A 20,719-nucleotide genomic window follows, 5' to 3' on the forward strand; every position below is an offset into this window, starting at 1 on the left:
TCTGGTTAGTGCATTATTTGTACAAATCACGAGATCACAAGAGTCACGAATTTCTCTGAACATGAATTATTGGGACAATTGCACCTATCACTTTATCGCACCATGCAATATGGACTGAATTTGTCATGCAGTTATGCTGTTCATGTTCTGTTTTTTATGCTTGTTCATATTTAATTTCAAAAGCGCTGCATATTTATTTTTCATGTTTCTATCTGGGTCCCAAGGTTACCTCTTATGCTAGCTGCTTCATTTATGTACTCCCAGCGCTCTATTACCTACTTATACATATGCAATACTAAAACATAACACAGTGCAAACAAACAAAATCAACCACCCACAGATGACAGTACATACAATGCAAGCGTCGTCAGGCAGGCCGGGTCAATATCAATCGGGCAGGTAGGTACAGGGGGAGCAAGCGGAGAATGGTCGGGGTCACAAGCCAGGTTCAGCAGGTAGCGGGCAGCGTGGTACAGAGGGTCAGGCAGAGGAGAATGGTCAGACAAGCCAGGGATCAAGAGCAGGAGAAAGGTCAGACAAAGCCAGGGATCAGAGCAGGGTCAGCAACGAATCAGACAGGAACAGGGAGCAGGAACAGGATACATGGCCCAGGAGAAACACACACCAAGGCAGAGTCTGCAGGTCTGGCCATCCCTTAAATACACCAGTATAAGCAGTTTCAGGTGTTTAGCTGGCTGCAAGGTTGAGTCTCTGATTGCTGGGAGCACCCGCTGGCCAGCCCTGGTACTGCAGCTCATAAGGCAGGTGAGTCCCACCATTGCTGGCCAGTCCATTCCTGACACAAACTATGGCACACTTTGATGCGCTCACAAAGCATATATATGTTGTATAATTTTACAAATGTGTGCTAAAGCTAAAAAGCAAAGAAATAAACAGCTTTATGACTTACTACAGGATATTCGCGAACTAGAAACGCAAAATAAGGTCAAGTCAATCACATCACCTTGAATACACTCTCCAGACTAAGGAACGAATTACACCTATTACTAATGTACCAATTTAATAGAAGTACACAAAGATAAAAACTCAACTACTACTCTACACCGTGTTCCAAATTATTATGCAAATGATATTTTTCTCATTTACCTAAATAATTGATGTAAATAACAGTCAGCATAATTCTCATGTTATCAACTATTAAGAGTACAATTCAAATTTTATTGAACAAACCTCCTAATGATAACAGTATTTTTTTTAAACATAAAAAACTTACAATGCACTGTTCCAAATTATTACGCACAGTAAGTTTCAAAACACTTTATAGGTTGTAAAGAACTGAAAATTGTAATGTGTTGTGTTTGCAGCATATTTACTGAAATCAAAAGCTATTTCAATCAAACTTTTATCAACATTTTAACTTTTTAAACATTTTAACAGGTCACGTTGCATTGTAACATAGGACCCCTTATTTGATAGCAGCTTCACAAGTCTTGCATCCATTGAACCTGTGAGTTTTTGGACAGTTTCTGCTTGAATTTGTTTGCAAGATGTCAGAATAGCCTCCCAGATCTGCTGTTTGGATGTAAACTTCCTCCCACCCTCATAGATCTTTTGCTTGAGGATGCTCCAAAGGTTCTCAATAGGATTGAGGTCAGGGGAGGATGGAGGCCACACCATGACTATCTCTCCTTTTATCCCCATAACAGCCATTAATGCAGAGGTATTATTTGCAGCATGAGATGGTGCATTGTCATGCATGAAGATGATTTTATTACGGAAAGCATAGTTCTTCCTTCTGTACCAGGGAAGAAAGTGGTCAGTCATAAACTCCACATACTTTGCAGATGTCATCTTTACACCTTCGGGGCCCCTAAAGGGGCCGACCAGCTCTGTTCCCATGATTCTGTCCCAAAACATGACTCCACCACCGCCTTGCTGATGTCGCAGCCTTGTTGGAACAGGGTGGCCGTCCACCAACCATCCACTACTCTATCCATCTGGACCATCCAGGGTTGCACGGCACTGATCAGTGAACAGGACTGTTTGAAAATTAGTCTTCATGTATTTTTCTGCCCAATGCAGCCGTTTCTGCTTGTGAGCATTGGTTATTGGTGGCCGAATAGAAGGTTTATGCACAGTTGCAAGACTCTTGAGGACTCTACACCTTGATGTCCGTGGGACTCCAGAGGCACAAGCAGCTTCAAATATCTGTTTAAGGCTATGTAATGATATTTTAGCAGCTGCTCTCTTGATCCGATGCATGGATCAGCCACAAATCTCTTAATAGTGCGATGATCACGCTTACGTTTTTGTGAAATATCTAATGTTTTCATACCTCGTCCAAGGCATTGAACTATTTCACTCTTTTGGGCAGCAGAGAGATCCTTTTTCTTCCCCATATTGCTTGAAAATGGTGCTCTGCTTAATAATGTGGAACACCGATCTTTAGTAGTTTTTCCTTAAATTGTGCTCACCGGCCAATCTAATTATTACAGGTGTCCGAGATTGTTTTCAGTGATCAAAAGAGCCCTGACACACAATGCCATCCATGAGTTAAACTGAAAAACAAAATATTTAATCTTTGTGACACTTAAATAGAATTTGCATAATACTAATAATTTGGAACACGGTGTAATGGAAACAAAGCAGGGAAATACCTAGCAAAAAAAATGAAATCCCAGGACTATTTCTTTATTAATACTTCTATTAAGATTTTCACTAAAATTATAGCGTGCAGACTGGCCAATATACTCCCAGATTATACCAAGCCTGATCAGTTAGGCTTTACTATAGGTAAACAAACATCTGAAGCAACCCAGAGACTAATCAACATAATTCATTACACAGACTCACATAAAATTCCCTCCTCATTATTTGCTCTGGACGCAGAAAAGGCTTTTGGTAGGATACATTGGACATACATGTTCCAAGTACTGCATACATTTGGATTTTCAGGAACAATTATTAATGCTATTTGAGCACTTTACTCAAATCCTTCCGCCAAAGTCTATTTTTCTAACATGCTATCCAAACCATTCTTAATTACGAATGGTACCAGACAAGGATGCCCATTGTTGCCACAAATTTTTAACCTATCAATTGCAGCTCTTGCTGAAACTATAAGAAACAATCCAGATATACACAGCTTCTATATAGGTAAAAACCACCACAAAATAACGCTCTTTGTGGATGAAATCATTTTTATGCTAACTAATCCCTCTACTTCTTTAGCAGCAATTCAACAAACTTTCATACAATTCAGTAATATTTCATATTATAAAATAAATGCATCCAAATCTAATATCCTAAATCTGGGTGTAGATCACATTCTAAAAATGCACCTCCAAAACAAATTTCCCTACATCTATGAAAATGAAGCCATTCCTTATCTTGGAATATTGTTGACAAACAAAACCTCTGACCTAGGAACTCTAATTTATTCTAAAATCATTCCAAAAATTCAAACCTACCTTAATCAAAAGGCTAAACATGAACTATCCTGGTCTGGCAGACTGGCCGCATTTAAAATGTTCATATTGCCACAGATTTTATATCTACGTATTTAGATCAATTCCAAACCCAACTAAATCGTCATTTCTAACAAAACTACAATCTATGCTTAAAAAATACATCTGGGGAAATATGAGACCTAGATGCTCATATAATATATTAATCAAAAACAAAAAAAATAGGAGGAATGGGATTTGTTGACATTAGGGACTATCACAAAGTATCATTATTAGACCAACTCAAACATTGGTTTATAGTGGAAGATGACATTGGGGTGGCATTGAAAAAACTCTAGCCTCTACTACAGATTTAATCACTGCCCAGGCCAATGTTCAGGTTTCAGAGCTCTCACACTTTGAATGGCAATTGCGCGGTCATGCAACACTGTACCCAAACTAAAATTTTATCATTTTGTTCACACCACTATAGATTTCTTTTGGTGGTATTTAATCACCACTGGGGTTTTTTATTTTTTGCTAAATTAACAAAAAAAGACCACAAATTTTGAAAAAAAACAGACCTTTGTTTCTGTTATAAAAGTTTGCAAATAAATAATCGTTCTTCATAAATTTAGGCCAAGATGTATTCTGCTATATTTCTATGGTGAAAATAACCCAAATCAGTATTTATTATTTAGTCTGTAGGAAAGTTATAGAGTTCACAAACTATGGGATATATCTGAAAATTGATCAATTCTGAAGTACTGACAGCCAATCTAATTTTTTGAGGACCAAAAATGTCAGAACAGTACAGATATCCCCCAAATGACCCCTTTTTGCAAAGTAGACAGTCCGACGTATTTCATAAGAGGCATGGCGAGTTGTGATTTTTTTTTCATAATTGTTCGGAAAATGAATTAAAAAAATTATGTTTACAATTTTTTTTACATACTGTCACCAGTGCAGTACAATTTTAATTTTTTTTATTTTATTATTTTTTTTATTAAATTTTTTTCTCTTTTTTTAAGATTTTTCTTCATATTACACTATGACCAAAGCAGTATAATAGTACCATAGTAACATTGTACTACTTTGGGGAAGTGATCAGTATTTTTTTTTTTTTTTTACACAATTTGATTACAACTGTATGAGCCTCAATTGAAGCCTGGAAATCCTTATACTCAATGCTTGTAGATCAGGGGTGTCGAATTGGTGGCCCTCCAGCTTTTGCGAAACTACAAGTCCCATAAGGCCTCTATTTTTGGGAGTCATGCTTGTAACTGTCAATCTTGCAATGCCTCTTGGGACTTGTAGTTTGGCAACAGCTGGAGGGCAGCCAGTTTGACACCTGTGCTATAGATCCTCTCCGAATAAGTCCTCTTCCTATACCTATAAAAGCCTTAGAAGTCGTAATGCCCAGCATAAATATCTCAAATTGGAAACATAATGGCATGTGCACAATACAAGATATTTGTGTTAAAAATGACTAAAAATTCTTAATTCCTTATGAAAGAATTGAACCTCCTCCCTTCTGAAAAAGCAACCTATACACGCATCAATCGAAACATCCAGTAAAATTAATGTATACACCTAAAGTATCTTTACAGTTCTGTAGATCCGCTACTCCTAAATCAGGTGGTATAACCCTATTTTATAACCTTCTACAATGTAAATCAGAATTTAACAAGACTACTCCCTTAATCAAGTGGGAAAAAGACTTAGAGACTGAAATATCTAATGAGCAGTGGGGATGTGCATTCAGGAATGTGTTTTCAGCTACTAGATATGTTAACCTTTGGGAGCTAACGCACAAAATTTCCATAAGATGGTATCTAACTCCTTTCCAAATGTCCAAATTCTCAGAGCAGCATAATCCTCAATGCTTGAAAAACTGCTGTCAGATTGGTACTCTATTACATATATTATGGACATGTAAAAATATTAGAAGCTATTGTTATAAAGTTTTTCACATGATATCAGAAATTACTGGGATGTTAAAACAACCTGATCCTACCCTAGCCATTCTGAATATAAATATAGACACATATCCAATCCATTATCGATTTTTAGTGACACATATTCTTCTAGCATCAAGACTTACCATTACTAGACACTGGAAAAAAGACTTAGCCCCTTCTTTAAAAGAAGCGATTGAGCTAGTACAGACCCACTTCATCTATGAGAAATCTTTAGCTTACCTAAACGATAGAATTACCAAATTTGACAAAGCTTAGAAACCCTGGTCTGACTGGTTCAGAACTGTAACCTAAGATATTATTATGTTTAACCTTTTCTTGGATACTCTAAAATGATTATTTCATGGAACTAGTAGGATTGTTAGGAATTATTCAATATTTTCTTTTTTCTCTTTGTTAAACGCTACCGCAGCACCTATACTGTGATATTGTGTAGTTTTTCACTGTCCTATTTTTGTTGTTTGTTTTTTTGTTTGTTGTAACTATATTTGTAAAACCAAATAAAAATTTATTATGGAAAAAAAAGATAGCATTTAGGGGATTTAGGAGATTCAAGGGGATTGATTTACTAAAGGAAAATATGCTGTTCACTTTGTAAGGGAAGTTGCATTTTGCAAGAGAATTTTCCCCAAAGCTTAGTGAATGTTGTTAAATTTCAGTTTGCAAAGAAAACCCAATCATGTGCAAGGAAATAAAAATAAAAACAGCATTTTGCCTGTACATGATTTGACGGTGGAAGTCAGCAGAGCTTCATCTCATTCACTAGCGCTAAGGAAAATTTCCTTTTAACGTGAACAGCCTATTTACCTTAGTAAATCAACCCTATGTAATCTAGTCAATGAGTCAGACAATCTAGCAAATTCAGTCATGAGCTCAATCTTCCTGTATCAAAAAATATTCATATATATTTTTACCAGCTCTTTAGAATAGAATTTGGTTGAAGTGCAGTATGGTTTGATAAGCCTGGATTTTGGAATTTTAAGAACATTTATTTAGTTTCATACGACTGAAGAAGGTTATACAAGTATTTCTAAAGCCCTAAGCCTCCAATAGTCCACATAAAGGCAGATAGCTTGCAAAGGAAAGGAATTCAGAACTTGGAATGAGCATTGGGTTTGAGTTAAGCATAGTTACAGTACATTATTACACAGTTAATCTGGTTGAAAAAAGACACAAGGGGGTTTATTTACTAAAGCTGGAGAGTCCAAAATCAGACTCCCTTCTGCATAGAAACCAATCAGCTTCTAACCTCAGCTTGTTCAATGAAGCTTTGGCAATGAAACCTGGAAGTTGATTGGTTTCTATGCAGAAGGGAGTCTGATTTTGGACTCTCCAGCTTTAGTAAATAAACCCCAAGTTGTCAGGGCTCCAGGTATGACCAGAGATGTGTGGATTGACACAGGGAAACGCAGGCTTCAAGTATCGTGTAAAACAATATAATTTATTAAAAGCTATACAGTACACCCAAACACACAGTGCAAGAACCAAACCTCCAACAGATCCCAGTATGTGCGGGAACACAAACGTAGTCAGGCAGGCCGGGTCGGTAACTATCGGGCAGACAAGGTACAAAGGAGCAGGCAGCAGAGTGGTCAGGAATAGCCGGGGTCGGTGCAGGCAGAGTTCTAGCAGAGTCCAGATCAGGCAGAAATATCAGACAGGATGCAGGTACAGGGGCTCATGGGAACAAACACCAAGGCACTGACTGCAGGCCTGGCCATTGCTTAAATACACCTCCTGCAATCAGCCTCAGGTGATGGCTTGATTGCAGGAGTGAGATTTTGGCTGCTAAGAGTACCCGCTGGCCAGCACTGGTACTGCAGCCCACAAGGCAGGTGAGCCCCAGCACCACCTATGCTGAGCCCATTTCTGACAGTACCCCCCCCTCAAGGAGCGGCCTCAGGACGCTCAAAACAGTCCATAATGGCCACAATGTTCCACCGCCTGGGTCCGGTAACTGGCTGGACATCCCACTACCGGAATCAAGTGACAGGATGGGTCTCCTGCTGATAGGCCTATCTTTTTGCAGGAAACAGCAGGAAGGCAGGTTGCTGGACACAGGATTTCCAGAAGAAGGCTGGGCAGAGGACAGAGGCACGTCAGGCTGGGCAGCGGACAGAGGCACGTCAGGCTGGGCAGCGGACATAGGCACGTCAGGCTGGGCAGCGGACAGAGGCACGTCAGGCTGGGCAGCAGGCACTGGGACATCAGGCTGGGCAGCAGGCACCGGGACATCAGGCTGGGCAGCAGGCACCAGGTCATCAGTCTGGGCCGCAGGCACCGGGACATCAGGCTGGGCCGCAGGCACCGGGACATTAGGCTGGGCAGCAGGCACCGGGTCATCAGGCTGAGCGGTAGTTATCGGTTCCTCAGGCTGGATAACGGACACCGGGCATCAGGCTGGATAACGGGCCTCGGGTCATCAGGTCAGATAGGATCATTAGGCTGGGTAGCGGGCACCAGATCATCAGGCCGAGTAGGATCAACAGGCCGGGTAGGATCATCAGGCCGGGTAGCGTACACTGGGTCATCAGGCATCAGGGCATCAGACTGAACAGCGGGCTCCGGGTCATCTGGCAGGACAGCAGGCGCCGGGTCATCTGGCAGGACAGCGGACACCGGGTCATCTGGCAGGACAGTGGGCACCGGGTCATCTGGCAGGATCGTGGGCACCGGGGTGCCAGACTGGATCACGAACACTGGGTCATCAGGCTGGATCAGGTCATCAGGCTGGATCAGGTCATCAGGCTGGATTGGGCCATCAGGCTGGACCGGGCCATCAGGCTGGACCGGGCCATTAGGCTGGATCGGGCCATCAGGCATCAGGGCATTAGGCTGGACAACAGAAGGTGGGTTCTCAGACAGCAGGCTGGCCGATTTGCATACTGGCAAGATGGTACTGGTTGGAAAGAATTTTCGCTTCTTCTTGGATTTAGTTACTGAAGCACTGTAAGTAAATGCAGGTCTGTAAATGGAGGGAGCAGCTGAAGACAGAGAAGAGGGGGATGGAACAGAGGAGGGAGCAGTTGCTACAAAGGGCTTTTTTACAGGGGTAAAGGCAGGATAGGTGCAGCGAGTGGGAACAGGGTACTGACATGTGGTTGCTAGCAGGGTATACTGGGCTGGAGCTGGAGGTGCTGTCAGGAATGCAGGAATAGAGCTTTGAAAAAATGAATTAGGAGCAGGACTGGGTTTTTGCAAGCTGACTGAGGCTGGGTGTAACAAGTCTGTAATACCGTTGAACAAAGCTTAGCTTACACGTAGCCTGTTGGACCAAAGACTGCACTGCATTTATACAATCCACAAGCATATGTGATGGACAAGCTGAATAATGCTCACAGAAGCAATCTGGATCATCCTCCAACAACCATACCAGTGACTCTAATTGATCTGCATTAAATGGTGGAAAAAAGTCATCCCTGCTTTCAGGGGTACTAGATAAAGCCAATTCAGCACAAGCATGGATCAACGGCTGCACCTCAGAAAACTCTGTGCCCTGATCTACTAGGGAATGAGCAACTTGCATGCACTCTAGCAGCTGATCCATGGCATACTTCTTCAGACGCTGACAGCAATACTCTGTCTTCTATTGCTAGCAGAGAAAAATACACCACTTCCACCAGATGCATCCTTCCCCAACAAGCCAAGATGGCTTCCCTGTGCAGCCACTTCTGGTCAGGATTGGCCTTGGTGTTCTGTCAGGGCTCCAGGTATGACCAGAGATTTGTGGATTGACACAGGGAAACGCAGGCTTCAAGTATGGTGTAAAACAATATAATTTAATAAAAGCTACACAGTACACCCAAACACACAGTGCAAGAACCAAACCTCCAACAGATCCCAGTATGTGCGGGAACACAAACGTAGTCAGGCAGGCCGGGTCAGTAACTATCGGGCAGGCAAGGTACAAAGGAGCAGGCAGGAGAGTGGTCAGGAATAGCTGGGGTAGGTGCAGGCAGAGTTCTAGTAGAGTCCAGATCAGGCAGAAATATCAGGCAGGAATATCAGACAGGATGCAGGTACAGGGGCTCATGGGAACAAACACCAAGGCACTGACTGCAGGCCTGGTCCTGCTTAAATACACCTCCTGCAATCAGCCTCAGGTGATGGCTTGATTGCAGGAGTGAGATTCTGGCTGTTGAGAGCACCCGCTGGCCAGCACTGGTACTGCAGCTCACAAGGCAGGTGAGCCCCAGCACCACCTGTGCTGAGCCCATTCCTGACACAAGTCCATCCAGTTTAACTGCTTTTGCTCTGCCCTATAGCAGAAATACTGCTACAGGGTGGCACAGGTGTGCAAAATCATGTATATACGTGATTCACGCTCCCGTGGTGTTCGCGGGCCTGGGGTTTAGGCCAGTGATGGTTGTCCTAAGATGAATGATTGACCCCTGTCCTATCAGGAATCTTCCTGTTCCTATGTTTATAGTTACACAGGAACAGGAAATTATGACATTTTCTCTCTCTGGGCACATTCCGTCCCAGAGAGAGAAGAATTACAGTAAGCAAAAGCAGCACACTTACACAGTTAGAACACTTTAGGACACCTTTAACCCCTTGATCACCCCCCCCCAGTTAACCCCCTCACTGCCCTGTCACCAGTGTCATTAGTTCAGTGTACAGATTTTTTGCTGATCACTGTATTAGTGTCACTGGCGACTTCAGATAGCGTTAGCGTCAGTTAGCGCCTCTCCCAGATAGCATCAGATTGCCCTTCAGTACACCAGTAATCACATTTAACCCCTTGATTGCCAGGAACACACTTACATACATATTAAACCTCCATTTCTAGTATAGTATCTGAACGGATCAATATCTTTGATCAGATCAGCACTATACCAGCATTCACATTAGTATAGTGTCCCCAAAAATACAGCATTAGCGGGATCAGCCCCGGCACCTGCCAGCACCTGCATTTAGCCCCTACACTTACCCCCCCCCTTCTCCATCAGCAATTGCAGTGTCAGTAGGTCACTGTCACTTGATACATTGCACACAAAAATGCAGTGTTCGCAGAATCAGAACTGATCTCTGTTAGCACTTGCTGGTAAACTATTTTGTAACGGTTCAAGCAGTCCCTGACAGCCAGGTGCTCTTTTTCCAGTGAGTCGCACTAGGTACCTATACATTTAGTGTCCAAAATGTCAATGGAAAGGTACTCTAGTGAAGAGGCCTACAGGATTCTGAGTATGTCAGATGAGAGCAAAGGAGAAGACTCACTAACACAATCAGCCTCAGAATACGAACCTGTAGACAGCAGCGACACCTTGACAGACAGCTCAGATGATGGAGAAGAGGTCCCTGCTAAGATCAGGCATCTAAATGCCTCAAACATCACCACACTAAATGCCTCAAACGTCGCAGTCGTGCGCTGGAGAGACTATGGTGCAAAACCAGGTCCCCCCGTTCATTCTCCCTCTACAAATCTGCCTTCCTCACTTACACCTCCTCCCTCCACGCCGCCAAGCAGGCTTACTTCGTAAACCTGATTAACACCCTCTCCTCCTGCCCTCGCCGACTCTTCTCCACCTTCAACTCCCTGCTCTCTCCCCCCCCTCCTCCACTCAGTACCTCACTCACCGCCCACGAGATTGCCACTCATTTCCACAATAAAATTGATGCTATCCGTCAGGACATAGTCAACTCGCAATCTACCTCCCCACCTAGCCTCCCCCCCCTATCTCCCCCTCATCTCTTCCCTCCTCTGACCTCGCAACCGCACTGCCCCCCTCCACACCCAAGACCCCGCTTACCGTAACCCCACCAGCTCTGCACTCCTTCAGCCCCGCTACCACTGAGGAAGTCACCAGGGTCTTCTCTGAAGCCCGCCTCACTACCTGCCCCCTAGACCCTATCCCCTCTCGACTCCTCCAGTCACCCCCCTCTTCCCTCATCTGCTCCCTCACCCACATCTTCAATCTCTCCCTCTCTACCGGCGTATTCCCCTCCCCCCTAAAGCATGCGCACATCACCCCCATACTCAAAAAGCCCTCCCTGGACCCCTCTGACCCAAACAACCTCAGACCCATCTCCCTGCTGCCACTCACTTCCAAACTCCTGGAGCGCTTAGTCTACAACCGCCTAAGCGCCCACCTAACTGACAACAACCTCCTTGATCCACTACAGTCCGGCTTCCGTCCCCTACACTCCACCGAAACCGCCCTCCTCAAAATCACCAACGACCTACTTACCGCCAAAGCCAAAGGCGACTACTCTGTCCTCCTCCTCCTGGACCTCTCCGCGGCCTTCGACACAGTTGACCACCCCCTCCTCCTTAATAAACTATTCTCCCTTGGCATCAGAGACACCACTCTCTCCTGGTTCTCCTCTTACCTATCCCGACGCTCCTTCAGCGTTTCCTACAATGGTGCCACCTCCCCTTCCCTCCCCCTCTCTGTTGGGGTCCCCCAGGGCTCTGTCCTTGGACCCCTTCTCTTCTCCATCTACACCTCCTCCCTTGGCAAACTCATACACTCCCACGGCTTCAACTACCATCTCTATGCTGATGACACTCAAATTTACCTCTCCACCCCTCACCTCACCTCCACTTTCTCCGCCCGAATCACTCACCTCCTAAACGACATCTCTGACTGGATGTCGCTCCATTTCCTCAAACTCAACCTCTCCAAAACGAGCTTCTCGTCTTCCCTCCTGCCCGCGCCCCCCCCCCATCCTATCCATCACTACTAACATCACCACCATCAATCCCGCCCCGCAAGCCAAAGTCCTTGGGGTCATTCTGGACTCTAACCTCTCCTTCCAACCTCATGTCAAATCACTGACAAACACATGCAGGCTCCACCTCCGCAATATCGCCAAAATACGCACCTTCCTTACCCCAGACACCGCTAAACTACTTGTGCACTCCCTGATTATCTCACGCCTTGACTACTGCAACTCCCTCCTCACCGGCCTACCCCAGTGCAAACTCTCCCCGCTTCAGACCATCCTGAACTCAGCTGCCAGACTCATCCACCTCACCAGCCGCTCCACCTCTGCCACCCCCCTCTGCCTCTCCCTCCACTGGCTCCCTATCGCCCAACGCATCAAATTCAAACTACTCACTCTGACCTACAAAGCCATTCACAACACTGCCCCTAACTACCTCACCGACCTGATTCCCAAGTACCACCCTACCCGTACCCTTCGCTCTTCACAGGACCTCCTTCTATCTTGCTCCCTGGTCTCCTCCTCACACGCACGTCTGCAAGACTTCTCCAGGTCCTCCCCCATCCTCTGGAACTCACTACCCCAATCCATCAGACTGTCACCTTCCCTCCTCACCTTCAGGCGCTCCCTGAAAACCCACCTCTTCAGGGAAGCCTACCCCACCCTCACCTAACTGCTGCTCTCCTTCATTCCTCCTACCACTCCATCCCCCACAGCCACTTCCTCCTGTACCACTACCCCCTCCCTCCCAGATTGTACGCTCGAAAGAGTAGGGCCCTCTTACCCCTCGTGTGCTGTTCGTAGCTGCTGTAATGTTTCATGTATTGTCCCCCCCTCTATTGTACAGCGCTGAGCAAACCCTTTGGCGCTATATAAACTCAATCTAATGTAATGTAATAATGTAATCAGGCATACCTGACCCCATTCCCTGGTTGCATTACGACTCTCATATGTAGCAGAGTGCCGGTACTAGTGCTGCTCTACCTTTTGGTGAACTGGCGAGCAGCAGCGGCCTAGTACATCCTGGTCTTTTACATACCAGCACTGCAGTCTCACTTGGTGACATGTCGAGTCCCATAAGTGCAGTACAAGCTGGTGAGGTGACGAGCACAAGAAGTGTCCCCCAGCCACCAAGAATTCGTACACAGGCCTGTAGAGCCCGTAGTATCCTTCCAGATGTGCTTGCAAATCCCGATTGGCAGCCCACAAATTCTGCAGCACTCATACTTCCCCTATTCACTGTCCAACCTGGAATTCAGATGGAAACAGCAAATTTAAATACTCCCCTTGATTTTTTTGGAGCTGTTTTTCCACAGAAGATCTGTATGCATTGATTGTGGATCAAAGCAATTTATATGCACAACAGTTTATCACCGCCAACCCAAATTCAAGCCTTGCCAGACCATTCGCATGGAAACCCATTATGACTTCTGAATTCAAAGTTTTTTCAGGCCTAGCCCTAAACATGGGCATTATTAAAAAAAATTAATTGAGGTTGTATTGGTCCACAGATCCGATTCATCATATAAAACAAACAGAAAGATATGTAGTGAGCGCTTTATCCTAAAAGCAGCTATGCACTCAAAGCAACCAATATATGCAGTAAATCAAATGATATAAATTAGCGCAGCGCTAAAATCATATGTAAAACTAAAAATAAATTCAAACAACGTCCATAAAGTCTAAGAAGTGTGATCGTAGAAACTAGTAGGTACTGGTGGTGCTCCTTGGAAAATGATAGAAATGCGCACTCACCAGAAATAAATAAGTTATGAGCGTTGTATAAAATCCCTCATCAGAGGTCTGATCAAAGGTCTGGTCAGCTTGGGCAATCCTCACTTCCATGTGATGACTGAACTGCAATGAGGAAGAACAAGATCCAGGTAACCAGAGGTTTCCTCAAAAGGGCTGGCTGGAAGGAACTGCCTGTTTACAGGAAATCTTCCACCTCTTGGTATGGTGCCTGGGTCTGAAAATAAGTACTCCTCTCAGGGAGTTTAGGAAAGGATGCCCATAGTGTAGTAGATTATCAAAAGAACTTTATTGCAAACATTCAAAGTATCCAAATCGTGATAAGTAGTAAAATAACATCCAGGTATAGTGTGAACTAACCCTGTGGATATAAAAGGTGGCCGCCGGACCTCCACGTGGCTCCAGCGGCGTAGCGTCATGACGTCTGGGCTCCTCATTATGCGTTACGTGCGCACACACATCATCAGAGGAATGGAACCAGTGACGCCATGGCGAACTTACATGCGTGTAGTGGCGCATGCGCGTGCGATCAAGCGCCATTTTACTGGAGCTCAAGGTGACTAGCAGTCAACATATCAAACGGAGAGATCGCACTAGCAGTATTTACTCAGCGATACTGCTAATATTCATACGGCCATGCGCAAATACAATCATATGAGCCTATGCAAATAATAACATCATAAATAGGAATTCAATAATCATCAAAATAATTAAATAAAACAACAAGTAAAATTATAAAACCTGATATAGGTATTAAATAAAATTCAAAGCAATATCCAAATGTGTAAATTAAATATATAAAAGAGATCAATCAAAATATTTGTCAATTAATTGATTAATTAATAAATTAGAAATTGTCACATAAGTAAAATAGTTAAGGTTAACACTCAAAGTCTTAAAAATATAACCAGTAACACTAAAACCTTTAATAACAATGAGAAATTAGCTGTTGGCGATAAAACAATTTAAGTCCAACTCGACATTGAGACCCGCAGGGTAAAGAGTGTCAAGCTCAAAAATGTGTTTAGTCTCCAGCTGTGAGACTGCTCTAGTTTTATGTGTTCCCCTCCAGTGGGGGTTAAACAACAACACACTCTGTCATCCTTGGGGTGACCCTGAATTTGATCTGCTCCACAAAATTTGGCCCCTTGTAAATCACCTTAACCAAAAATTTGCAGATGTCTATACTCCCCAGAAAAAACATCTGTGTTGATGAGTCCCTCATTCATTTTTCTGGCTGCCTTGCATTCAATTTCTCCCCAGCAAACATGCCAGATATGTGGTCAAGATGTATAAGACCTGTGAGAGGGCAACAGGCTATACATATAAGTTTTGGATTTATGAGGGAAAAGATAGTCACGTGGAGGAGTCCCCGGATGCCCAGACTACATAGGGAGCAGTGGCAATATAGTTTGGGACTTGGTGTCATCCTTTTTCCATATGGGGTACCACTTATACGTGAACAATTTTTATTCAAGCGTGCCACTATTTAGACCAGCGGTTCTCAACCTGTGGGTCGCGACCCCTTTGGGGGTCGAACGACACTTTCACAGGGGTCGCCTAAGACCATCGGAAAACACATATTTCCGATGTGTTAGGAACCGAGACACCACTCCTCTATCCGTCTCCAGGTGTGGGCGGGATGACATACCGTCCCTGTCATCTGGACACACCCCCGGGATCAATCCTTGCCGGTGATTGGCCGCCGGAACTGTAGCTCAGGAGAGGCACACAGGCGGCCAATCACCGGCGAGGAGGTGGAGCTTGGAGAGGAGGAGCCGAGCGGCACCGCGAAGATCGAGCGAGTGAAGAGGAGGAGAGCGGCCGGAGAAGGAAGACATCTGACCGGTAAGTGTCTGTACCATGGGAGAGGCAGGGAGCGAGCGAGCCCAGGCTGGAGCAGGGGTCAGCAAGGTAAGTATCATTGGCGTCAGTGGGAGGAATAGTGCCCAATCATTGGTGTCACTAATACCAATGATGGGGCACTATTCCTCCCCCCACTGACACCAACGATGGGGCACTATTCCTCCCCCCACTGACACCAACGATGGGGCACTATTCCTCCCCCCACTGACACCAACGATAGGGCACTATTCCACCCCCCCACTGACACCAACAATGGGGCACTATTCCTCCCCCCACTGACACCAATGATGGGGCACTATTCCTCCCCCCACTGACACCAACGATGGGGCACTATTCCTCCCACTGACACCAATGATGGGGCACTATTCCTCCCACTGATACCAACGATGGGGCACTATTCCTCCCACTGACACCAATGTTGGGGCACTATTGCTCCCCCTGATACAAACGATGGGGCACTATTCCTCCCACTGACACCAACGATGGGGCACTATTCCTCCCACTGACACCAACGATGGGGCACTATTCCTCCCACTGACACCAATGTTGGGGCACTATTCCTCCCACTGATACAAACGATGGGGCACTATTCCTCCCCCTGATACAAATGATGGGGCACTATTCTTCCCACTGACACCAATGATGGGGCACTATTCCTCCCACTGACACCAATGATGGGGCACTATTCTCCCCACTGACACCAATGATGGGGCACTATTACTCCCACTGACACCAATGATGGGGCACTATTCCCCCCACTGACACCTATGATGGGGCACTATTCCTCCCACTGACACCAATGATGGGGCACTATTCCTCCCACTGACACCAATGATGGGGCACTATTCCTCCCACTGACACCAATGATGGGGCACTATTCCTCCCACTGACACCAATGATGGGGCACTATTCCTCCCACTGACACCAATGATGGGGCACTATTCCCCCCACTGACACCTATGATGGGACACTATTCCTCTCACTGACACCAATGATGGGGCACTATTCCTCCCACTGACACCAATGATGGGGCACTATTGCTCCCCCTGACACCAATGATGGGGCACTATTACTCCCACTGACACCAATGATGGGGCACTATTCCCCCCACTGACACCTATGATGGGGCACTATTCCTCCCACTGACACCAATGATGGGGCACTATTCCTCCCACTGACACCAATGATGGGGCACTATTCCTCCCACTGACACCAATGATGGGGCACTATTCCTCCCACTGACACCAATGATGGGGCACTATTGCTCCCACTGACACCAATGATGGGGCACTATTCCTCCCACTGACACCAATGATGGGGCACTATTCCCCCCACTGACACCTATGATGGGGCACTATTCCTCCCACTGACACCAATGATGGGGCACTATTCCTCCCACTGACACCAATGATGGGGCACTATTCCCCCCACTGACACCTATGATGGGGCACTATTCCTCCCACTGACACCAATGATGAGGCACTATTCCTCCCATTGACATCAGTGATGGGACACTATTCCTTCCACTGACACCAATGACGTGGCACTACTCCTCCTACTGCAAAATTACAGTTATGAAGTAGCAACGAAAATAATTTTATGGTTGGGGGTCACCACAACATGAGGAACTGTATTAAGGGGTCGCGGCATTAGAAAGGTTGAGAGCCACTGATTTAGACATTTGTACAATCTTGGAATTGGCAACGTGTGACCTAATCGCCAGAGCTTCCCCAACGGCTTGTAAATACCCATCTTAGAAAGGAGGAAAAAGCCTGCTTGAGAAATGAGAAATTGCTCGCAGAGAAGTGGAAGGACAAACAGGAAGTTTTCATCCTATCTTCCATTCACGCGGACACGACCATCCAAATTGCCATTTGTGGTGTTGTTCAGAAGCCCCTCTGTGTCCATGACTATAACCTTAACATAGGAGGGGTGGACTTCAACGACCAGATGATGAAGCTGTTTCCCGAAAAGCCAGATGCTGGTACAAAAAAGTGTCTGTTTATTTATTTCAATTGGCTCTATATAATGGGTTTGTGCTTTACAAAGCAACTGTCAGGGCGGGGCTGTGGAACAGACAGGTAGGCCTAGTGGCAGGGTAAAGCACTGGCTGACGACAACCACCACCAACAGACCGAAGTCCCTCAGGGCGCGGAGTCTAAGTCCCAGGCTGCCCTTCACCAGGGCCCCTGATGGTGGGGATGGACTTGACGCAGCCAGGTACCAGGTCACGGCCCCCGAGACACCCCGGCTGCGGTAATGGCCGCCGCCAATGGCGTGTAGCTGGTGAGAATGACAATAGCGTAGTCAGGCAAGCTGGGTCGACAACAACGGGACAAAACGGTACAGTACAGTAGACAGAGAATCACAGGTCACGGGCCGGGTTCAGCAACGGAAGGTCAGATCGAAGGAAAACACAGAGAATGGTCTTAATCACAAGCCGAATCAGAATACCAGAAGAGTCACGAGCATATACACAGAGCTGTAGCAAGACAAAGACACAAGACACAAGTGCAAAGAGCATGTGCGGGCCACAGGCTTATATGTCATCAGCCACACCCCTCTGGGGGATGGACCTCAGAGACCTGAAGGCATAAAAGGATTCCCACCATGCACAGCAGAATCCAAGATGGACGCCAGCAGATGGAGTAACAAAACCTCAGGGAAAAGGTAGGACCTTGACAGCAACTGGACAAAGTGGATCCTTCCTAAAATTCCAGGAAGAGATAATCACGGCCCTTTTGTATCCAGAAGGTGCTGTGGCCCAAACACCCAACCCAGATGTAGTTAGCCAGATGCATTTTACAGATGCCATACCTGGTACCTCAACCCAAAGGACACCCCCAAAAAGATGTTGTGTCTGTAGCAGACATGGAAATATGCGTGACACCTACTTTTTTTGTCCCTCCTGTCTTGGCCAACCTTGTCTCTGCCTCAAGGACTGCTTCCGTCACTACCACACACTAGTGGAGTATTAGTATAGGGTACAGCACAGCACAGTTCAGGGCACATATTTACACAGGGTCTCGAAAGATGTTAGGTAGTCAGGAAACTGGCTATCACATTTTGAGAGACCCTACAATCTGTTTTAAAAAGTTTAAAGTTTAAAAAAAAAGTAAAAAATCAAAAAATACAAATCCCTAAAAAATTAAACATTTCAAAAATGAAAAATAGTTACAGATTTTTTGTTGTTGTCGTTGTTACAGTTCTACTGTTACAATTTTACTGTTTTATTGTTACGGTTTTGTTAACCATTGCTATTTTTCTTGCAGGAATGCCATTCAGCTGCAGCACCGACCTGTTAGAAAGGAGGAAAAAGATCTTAGAAAAGGAGGAAAAAGCCTGCTTGAGAAATGAGAAATTGCTCGCAGAGAAGTGGAAGGACAAACAGGAAGTTTTCATCCTATCTTCCATTCCATTCATAGGATGAAAACTTCCTGTTTGTCCTTCCACTTCTCTGCGAGCACTGTCCCTCCAACGGTCTGAGGGACAGTGAACTGGCCCCCTGTTTAAAAAGTTTGAGGACCCCTGTTATAGGGGATATTTGCATTTCCTGTGATAGCATTAACAGTGATAAAAAAAAATGAAAGGGACAGTGTAAAAATAATAAAAAAAATCAAAATAACTAAAAAAAAAAAAAAAAGCACCCTTGCCCGTGTGCACTGCGTGTGTGAGTGTTGACCCCGTACCAGTATGTAAACTGCAGTTGCACCATGCGTGCAAGGTATCGCCGCAAACGTCAGATCAAGGGCAGTAATTCTAGCACTAGACCTCCTCTCTAATTCTAAAATGGTAGCTTGTTAAAGTGTTGCCTATGGATATTAAAAATGTATGCAGTTTGTCGCCTTTGCACAAGGCATGCACAGTTTTAAAGTATGTCATGTTTGGTATCTATTTGCTCGGCATACCATCATCTTTTATATTTTACTAAATAATTGGCCAATATATTGTGTTTTTGTGCATTAAAAGTAAACAACGTATTTTGTTTTTTTAAATTTGCATTTGAAAAATCACTGCGGAAGTACTATGTGACATAAAAAAATGCTGCACCCACCATTTTATTCATATATAAATTGAATGTGCTGTACACTAAACAATCACATGCAATATCTGAACACAATAAATGCAAAAACATAAATTAATGAATTGCTAATATAAACAAATATAACAAATAGTGTGTTGCTAAAATACTATAAACAGTCCAAATCCACAAAGTGAATTAACATAAAAGTCCCAAATCCAGTGACAAAGTGCTGTGGACTGAAAAAACTTCCAACAAAAGTGTATTGGTGTCTACAAGTGCTAGCCACAACAGACAAATCAGCCTCTTACACATTGATCTCCAATCAAGAGATCAAACGAGCTGACAGTGTTCAGCTCCCACACTGACACCTATGTAAAGAGCATCAAAGGAGATGAATGAACAACTGCAGGTTCACCCTGATGATTTCCTCACACCAACCAGCTCTCCACACCATGCAAGGAAGGATTTAAAACAGAAGAAACTTCATAGTGCAACCTGATAAACTCGGAAAAAATTTTGTAAAGTATTGCACTTGTCACAGAAAGCTCAGCTGACGCGTTTCTCCAAAACTGGCGTCCTCTGGGATGTTTATTCACTTTTATAGATTTGGACTGTTTGTAGTATTTTAGCAACACACTATTTGTTATATTAGTAATTAATTAATGTTTTTGGATTTATTGTGTTCAGATATTGCATTTGATTGTTTAGTGTACAGCGCACTCAATTTATATATGTTTTTTATATTTTCTGGTGTTCAAGGAAAGAGTAGCAGCAGTTCACTACATTTATTCACACATTCATTTAGTTACTGTCATTTATTTTTGTATTGCTTTTTTTGGGTGTAGGTTTTTTTTTTTCTTTTTCACATACCCACCATTTTATTCACTAGGCTGTCTGCTTTAAAAAAAATATATAATGTTTCGGGGTTCAAAGTAATTTCCTAGCAAAAAATACAGATTTTTTTCATGTGAACAAAAAGTGTCAGAAAAAGGCTTGGTCTTCAGGTGATTAGAAGAGTGAGT

Source organism: Staurois parvus, unplaced genomic scaffold, assembly GCF_062004578.1.
Source record: "Staurois parvus isolate SC_StPar_1 unplaced genomic scaffold, SC_StPar_1.0 ptg000087l, whole genome shotgun sequence".
Taxonomy (NCBI): domain Eukaryota; kingdom Metazoa; phylum Chordata; class Amphibia; order Anura; family Ranidae; genus Staurois; species Staurois parvus.